Source organism: Macaca fascicularis, chromosome 10 (genome assembly GCF_037993035.2).
Source record: "Macaca fascicularis isolate 582-1 chromosome 10, T2T-MFA8v1.1".
NCBI classification, from domain to species: Eukaryota; Metazoa; Chordata; class Mammalia; order Primates; family Cercopithecidae; genus Macaca; species Macaca fascicularis.
Window position 1 is genome coordinate 42115643 of NC_088384.1, and position 14197 is coordinate 42129839.

Below are 14197 nucleotides of genomic sequence, written 5' to 3' on the forward strand. Positions count from 1 at the left end.
GGCCTCAATGCACTCCCAAATATCCCATTGCAGATTCAACAAAAACAATTTTAGCAAACTGCTCCATGTAAAGAAATGTGTAACGCTGTGAGATGAATTCACACATCACTATGTCCTTTCTCAGAAAGCTTCTTTCTACTTTTTTTCTGAGAATATTTCCTTTGTCACCACAGTCTTCAATGTGACCCAAAGTATCCCTTCTCAAATTCCCCCAAAACAGTACTACCAAACTGTTCCATGAAAAAAATCATGTAACACTGTCAGGTGAATTAACACATCACAAATCGGTTTCGCAGAAAGCTTCCCTCTAGTTTTTATCTGAGGATATATCCTTCTTCACTATAAGCCACAATACGCCCACATATATCCCTTTGCAGATTACACGAAAACAGTGTTAGCAAACTGCTCAATGAAAAAAACAGTGTAACTCTGTGACATGAATTCACACATCACAAAGCAGTTTCTCAGAAAGTTTCTTTCTAGTTTTTATCTGAGGTTATTTCCAATTTCACCATAGACCTCAAGGTACTCCCAAATATCTCTTTGCAGATTCCATGAAAACAGTGTTAGTAAACTACTCCATGGAAAGAAAGGTGTAACTCTGTGAGTTGAATTCACAAATCACAAATGGGTTTCTCAGAAAGCTTCTTTCTAGTTTTTGTCTGAGGATATCTCCTTTGTCACCATGAGCTTCAATGTGCTCTGAAATATCACATGGCAGAATCCAAGAAAACAGTGTCAGCCAACTGCTCAATCAAAAGAACAGTGTAACTACATGAGATGAATTCACACATCACAAAGCAGTTTCTCAGAAAGTTTCTTTTTGGTTTTTATATGAGGACATTTCCTTTGTCACCATAGTCCTCAATATGCTCCCAAATATCCTGTTGCAGACCCCATGAAAACAGTGTTATCAAACTGCTCAATGAAAAGAATGGTATAATTCTGTGAGATGAATTCACACATCAAAAAATCATTCTCAGAAAGTTTCTTTATAGTTTTTATCTGAGGATATTTTCTTTATCACCATATACTTCAATGAGATTCAAAATATCCCTTCTCAGACTCCTCAAAAACAGTGCCACCAAACTGGCCTATGAAAAGAATCATGTAACTCTGTGTAATGAATTCACACATCACAAAGCAATTTCTCAGAAAGCTTCCTTCTCTTTTTTATCTGAGGATATTAAATTTTTCACCATAGGCCTCAATGTGCTCTCAAATGTCCCTTTGCCGATTCCACGAAAACAGTGTTAGGAAACTGTTCCATGAAAAGAAAGGTGTAACTCTGTGAGATGAAGTCACACATCACAAAAAACTTTCTCAGAAAGTTTCTTTCTAATTTTTATCTGAGGATATTTCCTTGCTCACCATATGCTTCAATGAGATTCATAATATCCCTTCTCAGACTCCCCAAAAACAGTGTCATCGAACTGATCCATGAAAATAATCATTTAACACTGTGAGATGAATTAACACATCATAAAGCAGTTTCTCAGAAAGCTTCTTTCTAGTGTTTATATGAGGGTATTTCCTTTGTCACCTTAACATTCAATATGCTCCAAAGTATCCCTTTGCAGATTCCATGAATACATTAACAAACTGATCAATGAAAAGAACGGTGTAACTCTGTGAGATGAATTCACACATCACAAAGCAGTTTCTCAGAAAGCTTCTTTCTAATTTTTATCTGAGGATATTTCCTTTTTTGCTGTAGGCCTCAATGCACTCCCATATATGCCTTTGCAAATTGGACAAAAACATTGTTTTCAAACTGCTCCATGAAAAGAATGGTGTACTCTGTGAGATTAATATACACATCACAAAGCAGTTTCTCATAAAGCTTCTTCATAGTTTTTATCTGAGGTTATTTCCTTTGCCACCATAGGCTTCAATGCAATCCAAAATATACTTTCTCAGATTACCCAAAAACAGTGCTAACAAACTGGTCCATGAAAAGAATCCTTTAAATCTGTTGCTCCCAAATATCTCCTTGCAGATTCCACGAAATCAGTGTTAGTAAAGTGCTCCAAGAAAATAAAGGTGTAACTCCATGCAGTGAATTCACAAATCACAAAGCAGTTTTTCAGAAAGCTTCTTTCTAGTTTTTGTCTGAGGATATTTCCTCTGTCAACATAAGCTTCAATGTGCTCTGAGATATCTCATTGCAGATTGCATGTAAACAGTGTTAGCAAATTGCTCCATGAAAAGAAAGCTATAACTTCGTGAAATGAATTCACACATCAAAAAGAACTTTCTCAGTATGTTCATTTCCATTTTTTATCTGATGATATTTCCTTTGTCACCACAGGCTTCATTGCTATCCAAAATATCCCTTCTCAGATTCCCCAAAGCAGTGCTAAAAAACTGATCCATGGAAAGAATCGTTTAACTCAGTGGGATGAATTAAGACATTACAAAGCAGTTTTTCAGAAAGTTTCTTTTTAGTTTTTATGTGAGGGTATTTCCATTGTCAACTTAAACTTCAATGCACTCCGAAATATCCCTTTGCAGATTCCACGAAAACAGTGTTAGCAAAGGTCTCAATGAAAAAAAAGGTGAAACTCTGTGAGATGAATTCACACATCACAATAAAATTTCTCAGAAAGTTTTTTCTAGTTTTTATCTGAGGATATTTCCTTTGACACCATATCATAGGCTTCTAAATGATTCATAATATCCTATCTCAGATTCCCCAAAAACAGTGTCAACAAACTGACCCATGAAAAGAATCATGTAACTCTGTGAGATGAATTCACATGTCACAAAGCAGTTATTCAGAATGCTTCTTTCTAGTTTTTATCTGAGGATATTCAGATTTTCTCCATAGGCCTCAAGGTGCTTGTAAATAAAACTTTGCAGATTCCAGGAAAACACTGTTAGCAAACTGCTACATGAAATGAAAAGTGTAACTCTGTGAGATGAATTCACACATGACAAAAAAATTTCTCAGAAAATTTCTTTATACTTTTTATCTGAGAGTATTATCTTTGTCAACATAGGCTTCAATGCAATCTAAAATATTCTTTCTCAGATTCCCTTAAAACACTGCTACCAAACTGATATATGAAAAGAATTGTATAACTCTGTGAGATGAATTATCACAACACAAAGCAGTTTCTCAGAAAGCTTCTTTCTCCTTTTTATCACAATATATTTAATTTTTCACTGTAGGCCTCCATGCACTCCGAAATATCCCTTTGCCAATTCCACGAACACAGTGTTAGGAAACTGTTCCATGAAAAGTAAGGTGTAACTCTGTGAGATGAATTCACACATCACAAAGAACTTTCTCATAAATCTTCTTTCCAGTTTTTATCTGAGGATATTTCCTTTGTGACCATAGGCTTCAAAGTGATCCAAAATACCACTTCTCTGATTCCCCAAAACAGAGCTACCAAACTGATCCATGAAAAGAATTATTTAACTCTGGGAGATGAATTACCACATCATAAAGCGGTTTCTCAGAAAACTTCTTTCTAGTGTTTATATGAGGGTATTTCCTTTGTCACCTTAAGCTTCAATGCCCTCCAAAGTATCCCTTTTCAGATTCCATGAAAACAGTGTGAGAAAACTGCTCAATGAAAAGATCGGTGTAACTCTGTGATGTGAATTCAAAAATCACAAAGCAGTTTCTCAGAAATATTCTTTCTAGTTTTTATCTGAGGCTATTTCCATTTTCACCATAGGCCTCTATGTGCTCCCAAATATTCCTTTGCAGTTTGCACGAAAACAGTGTTAGCAAATTGCTCAATGAAAAGAACAGTGCACTCTGTGAGATTAATTCACATGCCACAAAGCAGTTTCTCATAAAACTTCTTTCCAGTTTTTATCTGAGTATGTTTCTTTTGTCACCATAGGCCTCAATGCGATCCAAAATATCCCTTCTCAGATTCCCCAGAAACAGTGCTACCAAACTGCTCCATGAAAAGAATCGTGTAACTCTGTGAGATGAATTCACAAATCAATTTGCAGTTTCTCAGAAAGCTTCTTTCTAGTTTTTGTCTGTGGATATTTCTTTGTTACCATTACCTTCAATGCACTCCAAAATATCCCATTGCAGAATCCAAGAATACAGTGTTAGCAAACTACTCAATGTAAAGAACAGTGTAACCCTGTGAGATGAATTCACATATCACAAAGTGGTTTCTCAGAAAGCTTCTTTTTAGTTCTTACATGAGGGTATTTCCTTTGTCACCATAAGCTTCAAAGCGCTCCCAAGTATACCATTGCAGATGGCATGAAAACAGTGTTAGCAAACTGCTCCATGAAAAGAACAGTGTGTCTCTGTGAGATGAATTCACACATCACAAAGCAGTTTCTCAGAAAGTTTCTTTCTAGCTTTTTTCTGATTATATTTCCTTTGTCACTGTAGGCTTTAATGCAATCCAAAGTATCCCTTCTCAGATTCCCAGAAACAGTGTTACCAAACTAACTCATGAAGAGTCGTGTAGCTCTGTGAGATGAATTCACACATCACAAAGCAGTTTCTGAGAAAGGTTCTTTCTCATTTTTATCTGAGGAGATTTAGGTTTTCACCACAGGTGTCAATGCCCTCCCAAATATCCATATGCAGATTCCACGTAAACAGTGTTGGCAAACTGCTCCATGAAAAGAACAGTGTATCTCTGTGAAATGAATTCACACATCACAAAGAACTTTCTCAGAAAGCTTCTTTATAGTTTTCATCTGAGAATATTTCCTTTGTCACCATAGGTTTCAATGCGATCCAAAGTATCCTGTATCAGATTCCCCCAAAACAGTGATCCCAAACTGATCCACGAAAAGAATCGTGTAACTCTGTGAAATGAATTAACACATCAGAAAGCAGTTTCTCAGAAAGCTTCCTTCTACTTTTTCTATGAGGATATTACCTATGTCACTATAAGTTTCAATGGGTTCCAAAATATTCCATTTAAAATTCCAAGAAAATAGTGTTAGCAAGCTGCTCAATGAAAAGAACAGTGTAACACTGTGAGATGAATTCACACATCACAAAGCAGTTTCTCAGACTTTTTTTTTAATCTATGAGATTATTTCCTTTGTCACCGTAGGCTTCAATGCACTCCCAAATATCCTATTGCAGATTCCATGAAAACAGTGTTATCAAACTACTCAATGAAAAGAATGGTGCAACTCTGTGAGATGAATTCACACATCTCAAAGCAGTTTCTCAGAAAGCATCTTTTGATTTATCTATGAGGATATTTCTTTTGTCACCATAAGCTTCAATGTGATAAGACATACCAGAGTGCAGATTCCAAGAAAACAGTGTAAGGAAACTGCTCAATGAAAAGAATAGTGGAACTCTGTGAGATGAATTCAGACACCACAAAGCAGTTTCTCAGAAAGCTTCCTTCTAGTTTTTATTTGAGGATATTTCCTTTTTCACCATAGGCCTCAATGCCCTTGTTGGGGTCAGTGTGTTTCCTAAACAAAGGAATGAACACACAAGACAACACAGGATGAGACAAACATAGTGGCCGCCCCGAGCAACACACTCTGCTTTATTTTATACAGTTGGTTGTGGAATGTTGCCAAGTCACAAGACACATTGTTGTTTTTTCTGCCCTTTCCCTGACTTTCTGGATTTTCAAAACGTTTACACATAAACAAACCCCCAGGGTCTGCTGTTTGCAGCTGGCTCCTTCATCCTACCTGTTTGCAGGGAAGGAACACCCTGCTTCATTTGCAAGAGCAGGACTTATTGGGACCATCTCATTTATGAGCACATAGTCCTCTACATTTCCCCTTTCTTTATTTACAAGTTTGAATTTCTTTCAAAACCTTCATTACATGTTGGGCTCGCTAGGATTCATTTTGCCCTTTGGCACCGTCTCCAGAAGACTGTGAAAATGACAAAGGCAAGAACAACAATCAATACATTACTAGAAACAGAAGTCAGCAAAGTTTTTACAGGGCTCATAGGGTTCAAAGACGTCAAACTTTGTGCAATACCAGTCATCAAGTCTGCACCAGTCGGCCACGGTAACTGATTGTGAAATGTTTCAGAAATGTTCTGTGTTAATTCTTGTATTTCTAGGGAAAGATTATTATGGCCAATTTAAAGTCTCTTTATCTCAGTCCAATTATGTATAGTGCTGTTAAAAGGAACAGGAGTAATACAAAATTGGGTAGTATTCCAATCACATTTTAACAAAGCTCGAGTATTCAACACTGTTAGCTGATCTCCCAACCAAGAAACCACTTGTTCCAGATTATCCACTCGTTCAGTCAAATGAGCGTCTATGTCTCGTTGCTGCTGCCACAACAAATGTGATTGTTCATGCCATTGTTGCACAAATTCTGCATTTTATATACTCTGGTGTAGAGCTAATCCAGCAACAGCGGCGGCGGAAGTAATTGCTACAAGTCCCACCACCGCTGCTACAACGACCCCAACCACTCTCCGGCTGTGGTGGACAAGATCTTGCATTACCTTGTAAATTTGAGTAACCCCAGTAGATTCACTCCAAGTACGTGTTAAGTTCACATGTAGCCAGGTTTCTTTTCTGGCTCTTAGTACATGTAAATCGGAATGAGACTCATTCCAAATATTATTCCACCAAGTAGTATTTATACAACTTAAGAATGTACAATCGTCCGTACAGTTAACTACCCCTGTATTATTATCCCACTTAAAAATTCCTGTCAACAACAAGTAAGGCTTTCTTACACATGCAATAACATATCTAGAACTATTTCAATGCAAAGATATATGGACAGGGTTAGCAATATTAGTAGTAAGATTCAAGGACTTGTTTCCCGTGAAAGTGAACATTGGTTTATCAGCAGCTAGCAACTTCCAAATATGACTTTGTATTTGTGAGGTATTAGCCAAATGCAGCATAGGGGGTGATAAACCACCATCATGCCAAATAATAGTTTCATTGCCATCTGCAGCGATGCTGTGATTACTCTTATGCCAGCACAGGGTGACATGACTAAATTTAGTTTGAAAATCTCCATGTACACTCCAATCAGTAGCAAGGTATTTATGACTCTTCCCTTTTACTTCTAACAACAGTCGCGGCCCACTACCTCTACACCTAGTCCACTCTAGTTGGGAAACACCTCTGGACACGTCGGGGATGGGGCATAATATAATGTAGTTGGTAGAGTTTCATTAAGTAATGAAGTATGATTATACTTGAAACTTTGAGCCACAATAATCATAGTAAAGGCAGAGATATGACTATGGTTATAGTGAGCAGCCCAAGCCTCATGAGAAAGATGCAGACAATGTGGACTACTCCCAAGACATATAGGTAACCCTTCAACCCCAAATTGATATGAACTATTTACTGTGCCAGTGACTAATTCAGGATCCTGGTTTAAAAAAGGTGATGGCATCCAAGCAGTATCATTAGTAAGTACTGGAACTTCTCTGTCTCCTCAGGCCACACCTTGACATAAGGGTGGAAAGGAAATATAAGCCCAGTTTGTAAATTCTCCAGCCATTACCTGGCAATTTACTATGGCCAGCATAGCCAGGAATAAAGTCAGTGGGATTTTGGGCTGTCCAGCTTGTTGAAAAACCCCTTCAATTTCCTGAGTAAGCTTTCTCAGTTGACCCCATTTTGGGGGCTCCGCATGTTGAGTCCTGAAGGTGAATGTTCTCTGAGCGCTCAGATTCAGCTCCTGAAATTCCTTGAGGAACTCTTCAGATCAGCCTCTCTTCGCCATGGCACTGTTTCAACCATCGAGATGGAAACCACTCGTCTCCGGCACCTGTACGGACAAGAGCATAGCCTCAGCCCCATTGTAAAACTTTTCCTTTTAAACATTGTCCTTGTAATGAAGGATAATACACCCACAGATTACTCTTTTGCGGCCTTTCTAAAGGCTGTTGAAAATGTTTCACCTCTGGAGACTGCTGTAATTGGCGCCAATGGTTGAGAAAATTTAAAGTAAAAAGGGCTTTCAGAATTTGATGTTTTGGGGAATCTCGCCCATCTCCCCTTTTTTTGTTTTAAAAGTTGTAATTTTAAGGTAACATTGGCTCTTTCAATAATTGTTTGGCCTTGACTGTTAAATGGAATACCAGTGGAATGACAAATATGGTATAAACAAAGGAAGGCAACCAATTTACGAGAGCAATAAGCACGGGCATTATCAGTTTTTAGTTCAGCAGGACTCCCATAACCACAAAGCAGTTAAGTAAATGAGTAGTAACAGAGTCAGTATTTTCAGAAGGCAGTGGTGTAGCCCATTGGTAATGTGACCAGGTATCAATTGTATGATGAACATATTTTAAATGACCAAAAGAAGGAACATAAGTTACATCCATTTGTCAAATGTGATTTTGTTGAGTGCCTCGAAGATTAATACCTGGACTTAAAAAAGGTGCAATAATAGGAGCACAAGATGGGCAGGCTCTGACAATAGCTTGGGCTTGACGGTGTGTTATAGAAAATCGCCGTTGTAATCCTAAATTATTAGTATGATGTAGTTGGTCCTCATCCTGAGCCTGTTAGACACTTCCAATAAGTAAGGAATCAATCTGGTTATTCTCAAAAGTTAAAGGTCCTGGCAACACCTAATGGGAACGAATATGAGTGATGAAAAGGGGGGCAGTGTGAGAAGTAAGACATAAATAATAAAGAAGATAATTTTTGTAAAGGAGTTTGAGGAAAGAATGGTAAAGAAGTTTGAGATATATATTTAGTTACATATACAGCGTATTGGGAATCACTAACTATATTACAAGGGGTTTGAGGCCAATCTTGTAGAACCATAAGAATAGCAAAAAGTTCTCCTTGTTGTATTGATTCAAATGAGTAGTGAGAAATTTTTGAATTATCTGATGTCCAGTATCCAGCTTTTCCATTGCTGGAAACATCAGTAAAAAAGGTAGGATTATATGGCAATAAAGAATATTGTTGCAGAAAAGCAAATAATTTATTACTAGGATAACGCTGAGAAAAAAAAACCAGTATACTCAGCACAAGCCACTTGCCAACCCTCATGAGTTTCCAATAGAGATCCAATGTATTGATTAGATAATTGTGTAATAATTTTTATAGGATCAGCGCCAAGCAACTGACGAGCTTGATGTCGTCCTGTAATAATTAATTCAGCAAATTTATCAATATGTGGGTGAATTTTCTTAATGGCTTTATTAGCCAAAAAGAGCCACTCCAGAATATTATTATCTTGGTGTAAAATGGCCGTTGTCGAATGGGGAGTATGAAAAAGACAAAACGAAAGTGGAAGATTGCGTGCAATATAATCAAGATGAGCTTCACTAATTCTATTTTCTACAAATGACAATTCTTTTTCTGCTACAGGGGATAATTGACGAAAACTATTTAAATCTGAATTTCCTTCCAAGGTAGTAAATAGATGTCACAATTTGTAAGTAGGGATGCCTAAGATGGGGTGAAGTCAATTTATGTCTCCTAACAGTTTTTGAAAATCATTAAGGGTTAAAAGTTGATCTCTTCGAATTTGAATATTTTTTGGCTGAATATGCTTTTCTGCTAAAAGGTATCCCAAATATTGAATAGGAAATTGAGTCTGTATTTTCTCAGAAGAAATACGTACATTATATTAATTGTTGTTATAAGACCTGAAAAACTTGACCTTGTAGGACTTCGTCAGGAGTTGCTAATAGAATATCATCCATATAATGGTATATTAACACAGTAGAGAATTGACATCTAACAGGATTTAAGGCTCTATGAACAAACTCTTGACATAAGGTAGGACTATTAAGCATACCTTGAGGAAGAACTTGCCATTGATATCTTTGAGTAGGCTGTCCATTTTTATATTCGGGAACAGTAAAGGCAAATTTTTTCACAATCTTGGGGTTGTAACGGGATAGTAAAAAAAACAATCTTTCAGATCTATAACCATTAATTTCCAATTTTGTGGGATAAGAGCTGGATTAGGAAGCTCAGGTTGTAAAGTCCCCATAGGTGGAATACAAGCATTTGCAACTCTAAGATCAGTAAATAAGTGCCATTTTCCACTTTTCTTTTTAATGACAAACACAGGGGAATTCCATGCAGAAGTACTTGGTTCAATATGCCCCTCGGCCAATTGTTCCTTAACTAAATTCTTTAAAGCCTCAAGTTTTTCTTTAGATAATGGCCACTGTTCCACCCAAACAGGAGTTGTAGTTTTCCACTTCAGTTGTAAACCTTGAGGCTTGTGGACAGTGGCTAAGAGTTCAAAGGATTGTAGCCCATTTTGAGCATCATATTTTTGGCAGCTGAATAAATATGAGGAATGCTTAAAAAGGCACCAAATTGTTGTAAAAGATCACGGCCCCAAAGGTTAATATTAATGGGAACAATATAAAAGAACGCTTTTCCTTTTTGTCCTTCAGGTCCTACACAGCTCAGGGGCTCAACACTTTGGTAGACTGTAGAAGCAGTACCTAGGCCAGATAGAGTAACCGATACTTGTTTCTTTTTCCAAAGATCAGGCCATTGAGCCAAACATATAATAGATACATCCACTCCTATGTCGACTGTACCTTCCAAAAGTATCCCTTTAATTTGCAATGGACATAAAGGTTTTTGATCCGAAACTAAAGTTTCTGAATTCACTCATCACAAAGCAGTTTCTCACAAAGGTTCTTTTTGATTTTTATCTGAGAATAATTACTTTGTCACCATAGGCTTCAATGTGCTCTAAAATATACTACTGAATATTTCTCGAAAACATTGTTAGTAAAATGCTCAATGCAAAGAACAGTGTAAGTCTGTGAGATGAATTCATGCATCATAAAGCAGTTTTTCAGAAAGCTTCTTTCTAGTTTTAATCTGAGGATATTTCCCTTTTCACCAAGAGTCTCAAATTGCTCATAAATATCCCTTTGCAGATTCCATGAAAACATTGTTAGCAAACTACTCCATGAAAGGAAAGGTGTAACTCTCTGAGATGAATTCACACATCACAAAGCAGCTTCTCAGAAAGCTTTTTGGTTTTATCTGAGGATATTTCCTTTGTCATCATTGGCTTCAATGCGATCCCAAATATCCTATTGCAGATTTCACAAAAACAGTGTTATCAAACTGCTCAATGCAAAGAAAGGTTTAATTCTGTGAGAAAAATTCACACATCACAAGGCAGTTTCTCAGAAAGCTTCTTTGCAGTTTTTATCTGAGTATATATCCTTTTTCACTACAGGCCTCGATGCACTTGCAAATATCCCATTGCAGATTCCACGAAAACAGTGTTAGCAAGCTGCGACATGAAAAGAAAGTTGTAAGTCTGTGAGATGAATTCACACGTCACAAAGAAATTTCTCAGAAAGCTTCTTTCTTGTTTTTATCTGATTATATTTCCTGTGTCTCCATGATCTTCAATGCAACATAAAATATCCCTTCACAGATTCCCCAAAAACAGTGCTACCAAACTGCTCTATGAAAAGAATCGTGTAACTCTGTGAGATGAATTCACAAATCACAAAACAGTTTCTTAGAAAGCTTCTTTCTTGTTTTTGTCTGAGGATATTTGCTTTGTCTCCATAAGTTTCAATGTGCCCTGAAATATCCCATTGCTGATTCCAAGAAAACAATGTTTAGAAACTGCTCAATTAAAAGAACAGTGTAAATCTGTGAGATCAATTCACACATCGCAGAGCAATTTTTCAGAAAGTTCCTTTTGGTTTTTATCTGAGGATATATCCTTTGTCACCATAGGCTTTAATGTCTCCCAAATATCCTATCACAGATTTCACGAAAACAGTGTCATCAAACAGCTCAATGAAAAGAGCAGTGTAACTGTATGAGATGAATTCACACATCACAAAGCAGTTTCTCAGAAAACTTATTTCTAATATTTATCTGAGGACAATTCCTTTGTCACCAGAAGCTTCAATGTGCTCCAAAATAGGTATTGCAGATTGCACGTAAACAGTGTTATCAAACTGCTCAATGAAATAGTGGTGTAACTCTGTGAGTTGAATTCACACATCTCAAAGCAGTTTCTCAGAAAACTGCTTCCCAGTTTTTATGCGAGGATATATTCCTTGTCACCCTAGGCTTCAATGCGATCCAAAATACCTCTTCTGAGCTTCCCCAAAAACAGTGCTACCAAACTGCTCCATGAAAATTGTCTGTACCTCTGTGAGATGAATTAACACATCACAAAGCTGCTTCTCAGAAATCTTCGTCCTAGTTGATTTATGAGGATATTCCATTGTCATCCTAAGCTTCAATGCACTGCCAAATATCGTATTGCAGATTCCAAGAAAACAGCATTACCAAACTGCTAAGTGAAAAGAAAGCTGTAACTCTGTGAGGTGAATTTAAACATTACAAAACAGTTTCTCAGAAATCTTCTTTCTAATTTTTATCTCACATTTCCTTTGTCACCATAGGCTTCAATGCAATTCAAATAGCCCTTTGCAGTTTCCACGAAAACAGTGTTAACAAACTGTTCCATGAAAAGAGTGCTGTCGCTCTGTGAGATGAATTCACATACCACAAAGCAGTTTCTCAGAAAGCTTCCTTCTCATTTTTATCAGAGGATATTTCGTTTTTTGTCATATGATTAATCTCATTCCCAAATATCCCTTAGTAGATTCTATGCAAATAGTGTTAGCAAACTTCTCAATGAAAAGAATGGTGCAACACTGTGAGATGATTTCACACGTGACAAAGCAGATTCACAGAAAGCTTATTTTCGGTTTTTATCTGAGGATATTTCCTTTGTCAAGACTGGCTTCATTGTGCTCCCGAATATCCTATTGCAGATTCCACGAAACCAATGTTATCAATATACTCAATGAAAAGAATGGTGTAACTCAGTAAGATGAATTCACACATGACAAAGCAATTTCTCAGAAAGCTTCTTTCTGGTTTTTATCTGGGCATATTTCCTTTTTCACCACAAGTCTCAATGTGCTCCCAAATATCCCTTTGCAGATTTCATGAAAACACTGTCAGCAAACTGTTCCATGAAAAGAAAGATGTAACTCTGGGAGATGAGTTCACACACTACAGAGCAGTTTCACAGAAATCTTCTTTTGGTTTTTTTCTGAGGATATTTCGTTTGTCACCATAGACTTCAATTCACTCTGAAATATCCTATTGCAGATTCCAAGAAAACAGTATTAACAAACTGCTCCATGAAATCAGTGGTGTAACTCTGTGAGATGAATTCACACATCACAAAGCATTTTCTCAGAAAGCTTCTTTCTAGTTTTTACCTGAGGATATTTCCTTTTTCACCATAGGTCTCAACTCGCTACCAAATATCACTTTGTAGATAGCATGAAAACATTATTAACAAACAGTTTTATGAAAAGAAAGGTGTTACTCTGTAAGATGAAAACACATCACAAAGAAGTTTCTCAATAAGCTTCTTTCTAGTTTTTATCTGTTTATATTTCTTTGTCACTATAGGTTTCAAGGCAATCCAAAATATCCCTTCTCAGATTCCCCAAAAACAATGTAAACAAACAGCTCCATGAAAGAATCATGTTACCCTGTGAGATGTATTCAGAAATCATAAAGCAGATTCTCAAAAATCTTCTTTTTAGTTTTTTTTCTGAGAATATTTCCTTTTACACCATAGGCTTCACTGTGCTCACGAATATCCCTTTGCAGGTTCGACGAAAATAGTGTTAGCAAACTTCTCCATGAAAAGAAGGGTGCAAATTTTTTAGATGAATTAACACATCACGAAGCAGTTTCTCAGACAGCTTCTTACTGATTTTTGTCTGAGGATATTTCCTTTGTCACCATAGGTTTCAATGCACTCCCAAATATACTATTGCAGACTCCACAAACACATTGGTACCATCCTGCTCCATGAAAAGAATGTTGTAACTCTGTTAAATGAATTCACATATCACAAAGCTGTTTCTCAGTTAGCTTCTTACTAGTTTTTTTCTGAGGATATTTCCTTTTTCACCATATTCCTCTTCGCGCTCCCGAATATCCCATTGCACGTTCCATGAAAAGAGTGTTAGCAAATTTCTCTCAAAGGTGTAACTTTGTGAGACGAATTCACACATCACAAAGCTGTTTCACAGAAAGCTTATTTTTGGTTTTTATCTGAGGATATTTCCTTTGTCACCAGAGGCTTCAGTGTGCTCTAAAATATCCTATTGCAGATTCCATGAAAACAGTGTTATCAAAATGCTCAATGAAAAGAATGGGGTAACTCTGTAAGATGAATTCGCACATTACAAAGCAGTTTCTCAGAAAGCTTCTTTCTAGTTATTATATGAGGA